Source organism: Panthera leo, chromosome A3, assembly GCF_018350215.1.
Source record: "Panthera leo isolate Ple1 chromosome A3, P.leo_Ple1_pat1.1, whole genome shotgun sequence".
In the NCBI taxonomy this organism is placed as follows: domain Eukaryota; kingdom Metazoa; phylum Chordata; class Mammalia; order Carnivora; family Felidae; genus Panthera; species Panthera leo.
The window spans coordinates 79014376-79028577 of NC_056681.1; positions in this window are offsets into that span (position 1 = coordinate 79014376).

The window sequence follows — 14202 nt, forward strand, 5'->3', positions numbered from 1 at the left end:
GAGCATGAGTGGGGGAGGAGCAGAGAGAGAGGGAGACACGTGATCTGAGGCAGGCTCCAGGCTCTGAGCTGTCAGCACAGAGCCTGACGCGGGGCTTGAACTCATGGACCGTGAGATCATGACCTGAGCTGAAGTTGGACAGTTCACCCACTGAACCACCCAGGCTCCCGAACTGACAGCTGCTTTGTAAGATTGCTAGAAAAAAACCCTACCGTCACCAACAAAACATCCTGTTGCTTCAGGCAAGTCCTGAGTTTACACTATTCTTGATTTCACTAGTTTAAAATCTGCTGTCCATATGTGGAATAAGATAGTATAGGCCATTAAATCATCCAAACTGCTGCAGTAAACATTGTTAAATGTGTAAGAGGCCATGAGAGAGATAAAAAGCAGAAGGGGTGCCTGGGTGGCCTAGTTAGTTAAGCTTCTGACTCTTAATTTCGGCTCAGGTCATGATTTCGAGGTTTGTGGGTTGAAGCACCGCATCAGGCTCAGCACTGACAGTATGGAGCCTGCTTGGGATTCTCCTTTTCTCTGTCTCTCTCTCTGCCCCTCCCCCAATCACTGCTCATGTGCGCTCTCTCTCTCAAACTTAAAAAAAGAAAAAGCAGAAGGGGCGCCTGGGGCGGGGGGGGGGGGGGGGGGAGGGAGGCTCAGTCAGTTAAGCAGCTGACTTCAATTCAAGTCATGATCTCGCAATTCCTGAGTTCGAGCCCTGCCTTGGGCTCTGAGCTTACAGCTCAGAGCCTGGAGGCTGCTTCAGATTCTGTCTCTCTCTCTCTCTCTCTCTCTGCCCCTCCCCTACTTGCTCTCTCTCTCTCTCTCTCTCTCTCTCTCAAAAATAAACATTTTTTTAAAAAGCAGAAGACAGAAGACATAGCATTTGATTCAGGGTCTAGCACATTGTCATGTGTATGACACATACTCAATGTTGAGTGATTGAAAGAGTAAGTGATACATTTAGAATGTGACTAATTCTAAATGAAGCGTATTGACACACTTTGATATTGAGAGAAGTCCTTGTAGTCTGGGGTTGTTCCACTATGAGAAGGAACTTAATGAATGGAAGGATTGGATAATACAAGCAGAAGGAAGAGTGTTTTTCAGCTGGGGAAAGGCATAAGCCAAAACAAAGTGAGAATGTGGGTCAAGTTTGGTGGACCCCAGTTACCTGGGGCTGTAGGTTGTCATTGAGAGTTGAGAGAGAACAGTGAAGTATAGTGAGGAGTCAGAGTAAGGTCACTCTTGGGATTCTAGGCTGGAGGTATAGGGTGGAGAAGGGATAAAAGCAGTATGGACTTCAGGGAAGAGGGGGAGATGGTCTACAAAAGTATTCAGAGCCCATGAGCTCTCTACCAGCACTTAAAAATCTGGGTCTTTCACCTGATGATAATATTAAAATTTTTTTTAAATTGTGGCAAAGTACACATAACATAAAATTTACCATCTTAACTATTTTTAAGTGCATAGTTTAATAGTGTAAAGTACAGGGGCACCTAGGTGGTTCAGTGGGTTAAGTGTCCAACTTCGGCTCAGGTCATGAACTCATGGTTCGCGAGTTCAAGCCCCGAGTTGGACTCTCTGCTGTCAGCACAGAGCCCGGAGACTGCTTCAGATCCTCTGCTTCCCTCTCTCTCTACCCCTCCCCTGCTCATGTGCTCTTTCTCTCTCTCAAAAACAAATATTTAAAAATAATAATAGTAATAATAAAAATAAAAGTAAATGGTGTAAAGTACATTTACCTTAGACAACCACCACCACAGAGCTCTTTGCATCTTGCAAAACTTGTAACTCTGTGCCTAGTAAGCCTAATCCTTCTTTCAGCCTGCCCCAACCCCTGGTAAGCACCATTTTACTTTTTGTCTCTATGAATTTGATTACTCTAAGTACCTCATATAAGTGGAATCACAGTATATGTGATTATTTCACCTAGCATGATATTCTCAAGATTCATCCATGGGTCAAGAACTTCCCTCCTTTTTAAGAAAAATTAAAGTATAGTTAATACAATGTCACATTAGTTTCCGGTGTACATCATAGTGATTCAACAAGTCAACACATTATGCGGTGCTCACCACAAGTGTAGCTACCGTCTGTCATCACACAACACTATCACAATACCCTATATTGTACCTTTTATCTCTGACTTATTCATTCTGTAACTAGAAGCCTGGACCTGCCCCTCTCCTTCACCCATTTACCCATCCCCCCTCTCTCCCCTCTGACAACCATTAGTTAGTTCTCTGTGTTCCTGGGTCTGTTTCTGGTTTTCATTTATTCATTTTGTTTTTTAGATTCCACATAGAAGTGAAATCATGTGGAATTTGCCTTTCTCTGACTGACTTATTTCACTTAGCATCATACCCTCTAGGTCCATCCGTGTTGTCACAAATGGCCAGATCTCATCCTTTTGATGGCTGAGTAATATTCCACTGTGTATATGCGTATGTGTTTGTGTGTAATATATACATACACATCTCACATCTTCTTTATCCATTCATCTATATCTGTGCACACTTGGGTTGTTTCCATATCTTGGCTATTATAAATAATGCTGCAATGAACATAGGCATGCAGATATCTTCTCAAATTAGTGTTTTCACTTTCCCTGGGTAAATACCAAGGGAATTACTGGATCATATAGTATTTCTATTTTTAATTTTTTGAGGAACCTCCATACTCTATTCCACAACGACTGTACCAATTTACATCCTCACCAACAGGAACAAGGGTTCCTTTTTCTCTACATCCTCACCAACTTGTTATTTCTTATCTTTGGGATTCTAACCATTCTGATAGATATAAATGTATCTCTCATTTTGGTTTTGGTTTGCAGTTCCCTAATGATTATTGATATTGAGCATCTTTTCACGTGTCTATTGACCATCTGTTTGTTATCTTTGGAAAAATGTCTAGGTCCTCTGCCCATTTTTTAAAAGGATTATTTATTTTTTTGATGTTGAGTTATATAAGTTCTTTATATGTTTAGGTATTAGGCCCTTGTCGAATATATCATTTGCAAATATCTTCTCTTATTCTGTATTCTCTCATTTGTTTTGTTGATGGTTTCCTTCAGCTGTGCAAAAGCTTTTTTTCTGGTGTAGTCCCAATAGTTTATTTTTGCTTTTGCTTCCTTTACCTAAGGAGAAAGATCTAGAATAATGGATGGATGTCAGAGAAATTATTGCCTATGTTTTCTTCTATGAGTTTTATGGTTTCAAGTCTCACATTTAGGTCTTTAATTCATTCTGAGTTTATTTTTTGTGTCTGGTGTAAGAAAGTGGCCCAGTTTCATTCTTTTTCATGTAGCTGTCAGTTTTCCCAGCACCATTTATTGAAAAGACTGTCCTTTCCCTATAATATAAAGAATTCCCTTACTTTGTAAGCCTGAATAATATTCCATTTGTATGTACCTACCACATTTTGTTTATCCATTCCACTTGTGTTGCTTCTTTTTTCTTATGAGTAATGTTGCTGTGAATATTTACATCTTTATTTATTTATAAATTTATTTATTTTGAGAGACAGCACATGTGCATGAGTATGACTGAGGGAGGGGCAGAGAGAGGAGTGGGGAGAGAGAATCCCAACCAGACTCTGTGCTGTCAGCACAGAGTCCAATACAAGGCTCAATCCTACAAACCATGAGATCATGACCTGACCTGAAACCAAGACGTGGATACTTAACCAATTCAGCCACCCAGACACCCCTATCTAAAATTTTAATATAAGACAATTCAGAGTTATGTGGATGATGATTTATTGGTGTGTATTCCTATATGATATCATGGTTTCATTGACCATATCTGCATCTGTATTTAGGGTACCAAATTACTTTGTCACAAGCTGAAGAGAAAAGATTAGAGGAGGAATTAATATGTAAATCATGCATCTATGTCAAATGAAGACCAATTTCCTGGTGATTGACTATACTAATTATGGTTTTGTAAATGTTCCAGTAGAAGAAAATGGGATCATTGGCCATCAGTGCCCATGGTAGTACAGGCACACGGAATTTCCAGTAGGTCATTGGTGCCACAACTATGGGGTGAACAGTAGAACAGTCAAAGAACAAATGTTAATTTGTATTTTATTGGTTTTATGCTTTTGTTTGTATTTGATTTGTAAATTTGTTTTGTCTTCTGGTTGCATGAGAGCTCTAAGGATTAGAAGTTGATACCTGGTTTCATGTTTCTACATAGTAATGGGAGGGGGCAGAGGCATGAGATTTTTCCTCCAGGATTAGGTTATCAAGAGTAGCAACCAGAAGATAAATGGAGATGGCTCTAGGGACAATTCAGGTTTGAAGGATGAGGATCCAGGATAGGGAAGTGGCAGCACACAAGGAGATTATGAAGAGAGTAACGAATGTCAGTTTCTGGTGAGATGTGGGAGGAAAATGAGGAGGGCACCAAGATGACTTCTGAGTTGGGATACTTGAGGGACTATCAGAAATAGGAAAGTCCAAAGAGGGGACTAATTGGAGAAAAGAGATTAGCTGGTTTTTAGATCTGTTGAATTTGAGGTATTTGCCAGAAATTCAACTGAAGATGCTCAGTGATCAGTAAAGCTTTCAGAGTCTGTTTCCATCTCCTAAGCCATGGATTCAGTGAAAAGTTGAGCAATTCTTTCTCAATGCCTAATGGTGCTTCTCTTGCAAACTTGCTACCTTTCCTCTTTAATTAGCTGTTGACCCAGGGACTGTCTTCAAATGACTACTCCAAGCTGGACACATCATCCAAAAGCCAAAAGGGAAACATTTGATATTGGACTATTAAAAAAAAAAACCAAAAGCCTTCTGTTCAGCAAAAAATAACATCAAAACGCTGACAGCAAACTGGGACGATTTTTAGAAAAAAAATTTTTATACTGAAGTAATTTCAAATTTACAGAAAAGTCGCAAGAGTAGTATAAAATCGTGTGCCTTAACTCAGATTCCCAGGTTAGCAGTGTACACATTTGTTTTACTATTCATAGTCTCCATGTATACGTATTTGTGTCTTGTAAGCATTTGAGAGTAAGACGCAAACATGCTGTATCATTTACCCTTAGTACTTTAGCCCATACTTCCTAAAAATTGGGACATTCTTCCATATAACCACAGGTCGACCATCAGTTAACACTGATACACTATTGTCATTTAACCTACATTTGAGATTTGCCAGTTGTCCCATTACATTTTTCTAAAGTCCAGGATCCAATTCAGAATAACGTTTTTCATTTTGTTGTGACATCTCTTTGATCTCCTTCAATGTGGACCAGTTCCTCAGCCTTGCCTTGACTTTTCTGACCTTGACCTTTTGAATATTGCAGGCCAGTTACTTTATAGAATGTCCCTCACTGTTTGGGTCTGCCTGATGTTTCTTTCTTTTGTTTTAAGTTTATTTATTTATTTATTTTGAGAGAGAGGATGCAAGTGGAGGAGGGACACAGAAGGAGGAAGAGAGAGAGAATTCCAAGCAGATTCCACAAGGTCAGTGTGGAGCCCCACTCAGAGCTCAAACTCACAAACTCTGAGATCATGGCCTGAGCCAAGACCAAGAGTCAGAGGCCTGCCTGATGTTCCTTTATGATTAGGTTCAGGTCATGGATCTTTGTCAGAAATGTTCTAGAAGTGATTCTGTGATCTCAGTGCATCATATCAGGAGGCATGTGCTCCCAATTTGTCCCATAGATATAATGTAATTTAATTTTTATCACTTGGTTAAGATGGTATCTGTTGTTTAAAAAAATATATATATATGGTGTCTGTTGGATTTCTCCACTGTAAAAATAATAAGTAGTTTTTACTTATTGAGAAAGAATTTTAGTTGGCATTCTACTAAAAGGTAGGCTTTCCCTTCTCTCCTATTCATTCATTCATTCACTCACTATATTACAACTCAGTGTGAGGTATAGATTGGCACATGGATGGTGCCTGAGCTGTGCAGTATGATGCTCTGGAGACAAGGCCGGGGCAGAGTCACAGCTGAGTGGCACATCCAGCCCTTGAATTACTACAGATGGCGATGCCCGTGGCCTACAGAGAGAAACCAGGAGGGAAATAGGAGGAGGAGCAGGTTCAGGGAAGTGGCGGTGAGCCAGAGCTTATAGGTTATTCTCTAAATATCCATTCTACCTGTCTTTTTTATAGTAACAACCCCCTCCTCCATATTTTCTCTAGTGGCATGTAAGTTCTGGCCATTGAGGTAAGCGTAGAAGTGATGTCTGCCACTTCTGAGTCATGCCCTTAAAAGAAGAGAGGCACCACCCCCCTTTTATCTCTCCTTATTCCTGCAGGTAAGGATATGGGAGTGGTTGTAAAGCCGTCTTTGACAAAGCAGATCGTTGGCTACAGGAGTCGCCTTTGGCTTGGCTGGGAAACCTAGGCTAGAATGTCAACTTAGGAGATTTGGAGTTTGGTGGTAGCGGTGTATAGGAGTAGAGAAAATCACAGGGAGGCTGAGGAGAAAACAATGAAAACATTTATCAAGTGCGTCCTACATGCCTGGAACTGTTCTAATAGCTTTAGTTGTATTAGCTTCTTTAACTTCACACTGCCTATGAGGTTGGGTGGCAGACACTGCTAGTTGTCCCCCAGTATCTATTTTTTCCTTCTTTTTTGGTAACAGAATTCCCAAATATGGTCTGGGCTTATGGCAGACTAGAATAAGGACTGTATTTCCCAGTTTTCCTCCCTAGGAATTACCATGTGACATGTTATAGCCAACAGGGTCTAAGCAGAAGTGCCCAGCTGTGTCTTAAAGGTTGAGGGTAGGGCGCCTGGGTGGCTCAGTTGGTTGAGTGTCTGAGTTCAGCTCAGGTCATGATCTCACCGTTCATGGGTTCAAGCCCCATATCAGCTGTCAATGCAGAGCTTGCTTCAGATCCTCTGTCTCCCTCACTCTATGCCTCCTCCAGCCTCTCTCTGTCTCTCAAAAATAAACAAACAAAAATTTTTTTAAAAGGTTGAGGATGTATATTGGCTCTCTGTTCTTCGTGCTGGTTGGAATATGGATGTGTTGGGGGGCCATCTTGAATCCTGATGTGGAAGCCCCATGTGGAGGATCGTTGATGTAAGCTCAGGGCTCCAGTGATTGCATAGCATCCATATTTGCCATGGACTGCCTGTTTTTACATGAGAGGAAAATAGCTTGTTCGGTATTATTTTGTTACTGCTATTTTGTTACTAGTAGTCGTATCTAATTATTTAAATAAGGGGTAACACCATCCCCATTTTACAATGGTAAAGTACAGAGAGGTTAGGAATTTAAGTGGCGGATCCAAGACCTGGGTCCAGACATCGGGCTTCCAGCCTGCCAGCATGGTCTCACACTGCTGCAGGAGAAGAACCCAGCACACATTTACTTAACTTTTGGTGTAAAAAGACTTAAAAAAAAAAATTTTTTTTAATATTTATTCATTTTTTTGAGAGAGAGAGAGACAAAGAGACAGAGAGCAAGTGGGAGCAGGGCTGAGGCGGAGAGAGACAGACACAGAATCCAAAGCAGGCTCCAGGCTCTGAGCTGTCAGCACAGAGCCGGATATGGGGCGTGAACCCACGGACGTGAGATCACGACCTGAGCCGAAGTCAGTCACTTAACTGACTGAGCCACCCAGGCGCCCCTAAAAAGCCTTTTTCACATTGGCTTTCACACTGTCTTCAAATTGTCCTCCTTATAGGCTTTTTTTTTTTTTTCCCCCCGTTGCGTTTTACTGACGATGATGCTCAGGCCGAGGCCTCATGCGGTGGGTACCGCCTCCTCCCGCTGCCGGGCTGCTTGGCCTTGTTGGGTTCTCCGGGGCGGGAGGCTCATGGCGCGTATATTCCTGGGCTTCAGGTGCAGGGGCTCATACTTCTCACCCTCGTAGAATTGGCTGAACTTCTTTTGCTGAGCCTGTTTAATGACGGTGGGAACACAGGCCATGGATTTGCAAACAATTGAATCGAATCTTGGAGCGCTTGGAAGCCACGTTGCCTGTCACTTAAGCGATGGCGCAGCTGGGACAGTGCCTCCTTCAGCTCTTTTAGTTGTTTAAGCGGCAATTCCTTGTCACCAGGGTCTCGCCTTAATCTTGGCCTTGGCTGCGCAACCCACCGCTGCCGCCCCTGCTCCAAGTACTCGGAGGGAAAGAAGCGGGGTTGGGGGGGGGGGGTGGCTCATTATAGCCTGATTGCCCACCATGTTCTCCTTCCCCTAATTACTTTCCCATCTTTGTTAAAGCTTTTTTTCTTTGGTTTGGACCTACCTCTCCCATCTTCTAGCTGTCAAAATTCCATCCATCCTTCAAAGGCCCAGTTCCCTCCTCTCATAATCCCTTCAATGTCTTCCTTTACTCTTATGAGTTTATTCATTTACCCAATAGTTACTGAGAACTGTTGTGTGCTAGGCACTGGGGATTCTCCAATGAGCAAAGCAAATCAACAGGTAGTTAGTTGTAAACTGTTGTATTTGTCTTTGTGTTTGCTACAGCTGTGGCTTTCCAATTAGAAAAAAAAGCAACACCTTAGTGTAACCACACACACACACACACACACACACACACACACAGAGAGAGAGAGAGAGAGAGAGAGAGAGAGAGAATGATTTAAGGAACAACATTTGCCTTTATCATACGGAATCACTCCAATAATTTAAACTCTATTCTATTTCATTAAGATAAAAATGATGGCAGATGCCTACTGAATTGATTTTATAGCCTAGGTAAATAGGCTGGAACATTCAGGTTTGAGAAGTATGTTTCCCTTTCTTCAGTCATCAGATGTTTTCCCACACTGCAGTGTGTGCTGGCATAGCTCTGGCCTTGGGGTGAAGAGGAGGAAGGGCTCCTTCCTCATGGCTAGCTGGTGGGTGAAGGGAACATGGCTTGAGAGCCAATGCCATACAAAGTGCCCTACGGGCTATCGTGTGCTTAGGGCAGATGTGTATATTGGTAACTCAATAACTGTTAGTGTAATGAAGCCATACTGCAGCACAGGCTTTGAGAGTAGTGACTTTCTCAACAGCAGAATCTTAGCAGCTCATAGATCTACTGTGATGTGAAACTTGAATCAAAGTTCTGATTCTCTAATGCATTGTAAGAGTCAATCCTGGACATAGACTTTTCAACTCCTTTCTGTAGACATAGAGAAAATGTGGTGGAATTAGTTATGTGTAGAAAAGGTGACAATGATTTGGGCTTACCCCAGGGCAGATGGGAAGAAACACATACTTAGAACATTCTGCATTTCTTCCCCCCAGAGCCTGTCAGGACATCATGCTCACTTTAGGCAAGATGCCTGAACCTAAAGTTGTTCTCTCCCCATCCCCAAATCAAACTGAGAAAAACCAAGCTTGGTATAGAAACATCCATCCAGGGCCATCTGGGTGGCTCAGTCGGTTAAGCTTCTGACTCTTGATTTCTACTGAGGTCGTGATCTTACAGTTGTGAGACTGAGCCCCAAGTAGGGCTCTGCACTGGGCATAGAGCCTGCTTAAGATTCTCTCTCTCTATCCCCTTTACTGCCCCGCATTCCCACAGTTCACATGTGTGTGAGCTCTGTCTCCCTCTCAAAACAAACCCAAGAACATCAATTCTTTTTTTTTTTTTTTTGAGACATAGAGGGCTCAAGTAAGCAAGGGGCAGAGAGAGAGAGGGAGAGAGAGAGAATCCTATGAGGGGCAGAGACGGGGTGGGGGGAGAGAGGAAGAGAGAAGAGGAGAGAGGGGGAGAGAGAGAGAGAGAGAGAAGTGGGGCTCACCCAGGGCTTGTGCTCACCCAAAGCAGGGCTCGAGCTCACCTGAAGTGGGGCTTGAGTTCACCCAATGTGGGACTCGAACTCACAAACTATAAGATCATGACCTGAGCTGAAGTCAGATGCTTAACCAACTGAGCGATCCAAGTGCCCCCAAAACATCCATTCTTATCCTTTCTCTGGGTCTTCCTATCTCATGTTGACCTCACCTGCCTTTGGACTCCTCTCCTCCCCTTGCTTCTGGGCCTTTGCCCCACCATCTGGACAGGGATCCCTTTTTCTCACCAGCTACTCCACATCAGCATATGAAAACTTGTAAAGGGAAAAGGCAAAACCTCCCTCCATCCCATATGCCCACCTAGCTACTGTCCATTTCTCTTATCCTTATCAGACATTTTGAAAGCACGCCCTCCACCTTTTCACCTCCCATAACTCCTCTGTATACTGTGACCTAGCTTCTGCTCCCATCATTCACTGACACTGCTCTCTGCAAAGGGCCCATCAACACTCTTGTTAAATCCAGAGAACAATTTCTTATCCTACCTGCACTTTCCGATATCTAACACTGCTGACCACTCCCTCTGTTATGGGCCTTGGCTTCCATGATGAAATGCCTTCTTTGTTTTCTTCCTCTTTCAGTTGCTCCTTTTCAGACTCCACCTTCTCTGCTCATCCCTTGAATGTTGCTCTCTGGAGTTCTAACCTAAGCCCTCTCCCAGCCTCTTTTCATTCTTGTCTCTCAGGGTGATATTGACTAACCAAGTGGAAAGTCTCAGCCACTGAAAAACATTTCCTCTGCTACACTCCAATATCTGACTGGCTCACAGATTCAACTTTCAAATCTCTCCCTAATCTGTGGCCTCATCTCCACCTTAAGAAATCTCCTTCCTCCCAGTTTTTGGCCCGTGCCTGTCCATTGTGCAAAGTTTATTAAGAATGATTTTTCTTTTTTAAAAATTTTTTTGAAGTTTATTTTGAGAGAGAGGTTGCATGTGTGAGCAAGGATGGGGGAGGAGGAGAGAGGGGGAGAGAGAATCCCAAGCAGGTTCCACATGTCAGCGCAGAGCCCAACATGGGGCTCAGTCCCACAAACCATGAGATCATGACCTCAGCCAAAATTGAGTTGGACACTTAACCGACTGAGCCACCAAGATGCCCCAAGAATGATTTTTCTAAAACACAAGTCCGATTATGATATTTCTCCATTTAGATCACCTGAACAGTTTTCCGTCCATGTAGTTGTCTATCCTACAAAGTCCAAGCTCCTGAGCCAGGCAAACGAGGTTTTTCATGTTGGACATTTTGGCCCCTTGCACGCTTATGTCCTGTTACCCCCTTATATCACTCCCATTCATCACCACCTTGGCACCGTGTGCTTCTTGAGGCTTCTGTGCCTGGGCGCTTCTGGGAACAGCTGCTCCCTCTGTTGTTCCTTCTCTTACTCACTCTTCAAACCTCCTCTGAGAAAAGACCTACCCAAGCACCACACTCCCTGCAGTCAAATTAGGCACTTTCTCCTCCATGCTCCCAGGGTGCTCTGTATTTGCCATGAAGATGAAGTCACACTGGTCTCCTCTACCAGAGCCGGAGCCCTGTTCACTTTTGCAGTCACTACATCATTGAGCAGACTTGGACACACAGTAGCGGTTCAGTAAATGTTGTGGTGTGATATTTACCCATCTTAGGAACAGATGGTTACAAAGGGTGGAGCCCACTGCTTTGAGCCTGAAGATGTTTTGACTGAACTTCTTCCCTCAATTTTTATTCTGAAAAAAAATTTCAAGCTTACAGAGGAGTTGCAAGAATAGTACAAGGAGCCCTCAGATATTCTTCACCTAGAGTCACAAATTGTCAACATTTTGCCACACCTGCTTTATCTGTTTCTTTTCTCCGAATCAGTTGAGTTCATTGCAGACCTCATGACACTTTACCCCCTAAATAATCTGCCCTTCTCTCCAAAGAACAAGAATGTTCTCCTTTCTAACCAAAATTCAATGCTCAGAAAATTTAACATTGACCCAATGTTATTCAATAAGCAGTCTGAAATGCAATTTAAATGCAAATTAAATTTCCCCAATTTTGTCATTTTAAACTGTTTTGGATTCAGGAGCTCTAGGATTGTGCATTGCACTTAGTTGTCACATTTCTTCAGTCATCGTCTTCTTCTTTTTTTTAATGTTTATTTTTGAGAAAGAGAGACCGAGCGCAAGTGGGGGAGAGGCAGAGAGAGAGGCACACACCGAATCCAAATCAGGCTCCAGGCTCTGAGCTGTCAGCACAGAGCCTGGTGTGGGGCTTGAATCCACGAGCCATGAGATCATGACCTGAGCCAAAGCCAGACACTTAACTGACTGAGCCACAGAGGTGCCCCCCTTTTTAAAAAGTAGTCTCCACACCCAAGGTGGGGCTCAGACTCACCACCCCAAGATCAAGAGTCGGATGCTCTGACTGAGCCACAGCCTGGCACCCCTCTCTAGTCTTCCTTTGACATTCACGAAATGTTTATTTGCAAAGAGTCCAAGCCAGCCCCATCGTGCAGCATTTCCCTCAGTTTGGGCTTTTCTGGTTGTTTCTGCATGCTTTGATTCAGATTAAGCACTTTGCACAGGAATACTGCATGGGTGACGGTGTATCCATGTCCATTTGCTCCACTGTTGGTGATGCTGAGTTTGATCATTTGGTTAAGGTGGTTAGTCTCGTTTTCTCTCTCTCTTTTTTTCCGTGCTGTAAGAAGTAGGATGTAGAGCAGTGACTGTTTTGTTTTTTTTTAGAAATGGAAAAAACCTTCCTTTATTTTTTATATATAATTTATTGTCAAGTTAGCTAACATACAGAGTATACAGTGTGCTCTTGGTTTTGGGGGTAGATTCCTCTGATTCATCTCTTGCATCCAGATTTCTCCTTTGTAAAGATCACTTCTCCCTTTTGTAATTAAGCGGCAAACTGTATGAGTTTGTGTGCGTGTGTGTGTATGAGGCACCTTCATACTGTGTGAATATGCTCTTCTCCAACAGTCTTTTACTCATCGATTCATTGATTTGTGTGTGTGGCAAAACACACGTAACAAAATTTACCATCCTAACCATTCAGTGTACAGGTCAGTGGTATTGAATACGTTCAAAATGTGGTGCAACCATCACCACTGTCCATCTCCAGGACTCTTTTTATCTTGTAAAACTGAAACTCTACACCCATTAAACAATAACTCCCATGCCGCCCTCCCCCCAGCCCCTTGCCACCACTATTCTCTCTGTCTCTGAATCTGACTACTCTAAACACTTCAGATAAGGGGAATCATGCAGTATTTGTCTTTTTGTGACTGGCTTATTTCACTTAACATAATGTTAATATGCTAAGTTCACATTAGTAGCATAAAGTGAACCTCAAGATTGATCCATGTTGTAGCATATGTCAGACTTTCCTTCCTTTGTAAGGATAATGGTCTACTGTATGCATATACCAGTTTGCTTATCCATTCATCTGTGAATGTACACTGGGTTACTTCCACATTTTAGCTGTTGTGAATAATGCTGCTCTGATCATGGGTGTACAGATATCTCTTTGAGACCCTTCACTGGTTTTTAAAGACAAATATTTTATTTTTAATTTTTATTTATTTTGAGAGAGAGAGAGAGAGAGAGAGAGAGAGAGAGAGAGAGAGAACATGCACACGCGAGAGCAGGGGAGGGGCAGAGAGGGAGGGAGAAAGAGAATCCCAAGCAGGCTCTGAGCTGTCAGCTCAGAGCTGGATGCTGGGCTCAGTCTCATGAACCGTGAAGTCATGACCTAAACAGAGAGATCAAGTGTTGGACACTTAACCAACGTACCCACCCAGGTGTCCCAAAGACAAATATTTTAATAATAATTACATTAATTCTGAAGATTTTCTTTGTGAAAATTATTTTTTGGAGCAATTTCTTTTAGGCCAATTTAAAATTTTATTTTTATTTACTTATTTATTTTTTTTTGAGAGAGAGCACAAGCTGTGGGGAGAGGGGCAGAGGGAGAGAGAGAGAATCCCAAGCAGGCTCCAAGCTTAGTGCAGAGCCAGATGCGGGGCTCAATACCATGACCTGAGCCAAACCCAAGAGTCAGGTGCTCAACTGACTGAGCCACCCAGGTGCCTAAGGTCAATTTAATTCTTGATCAATTACCTACAAAGAATAATACCTTTTCCATTTCCATTTTAATAAAGTCACTTCCATTGGGATAATTTCTTTTTGTATAAATGTTAGAAAATATTTTTGTTCACATAAAATTTTAGTAATTATAGCTTCTGCCTTTGTATGTTTTCTGGTAAGTCTTGTTTTCCCCCAGGTTACTTATATATATATAAATCTTACCATGTAATGTTCTATTAGTAATATTCTTTGTGTAATCTCTACCCGCAATGTGGGGAACAAACTCAGGACCCCGAGACCAAGTGAGGCAGCCAGGTGCCCGTCTTTATGAATTAGATAAAAGATGAAACAGCGAATCCACAAGAA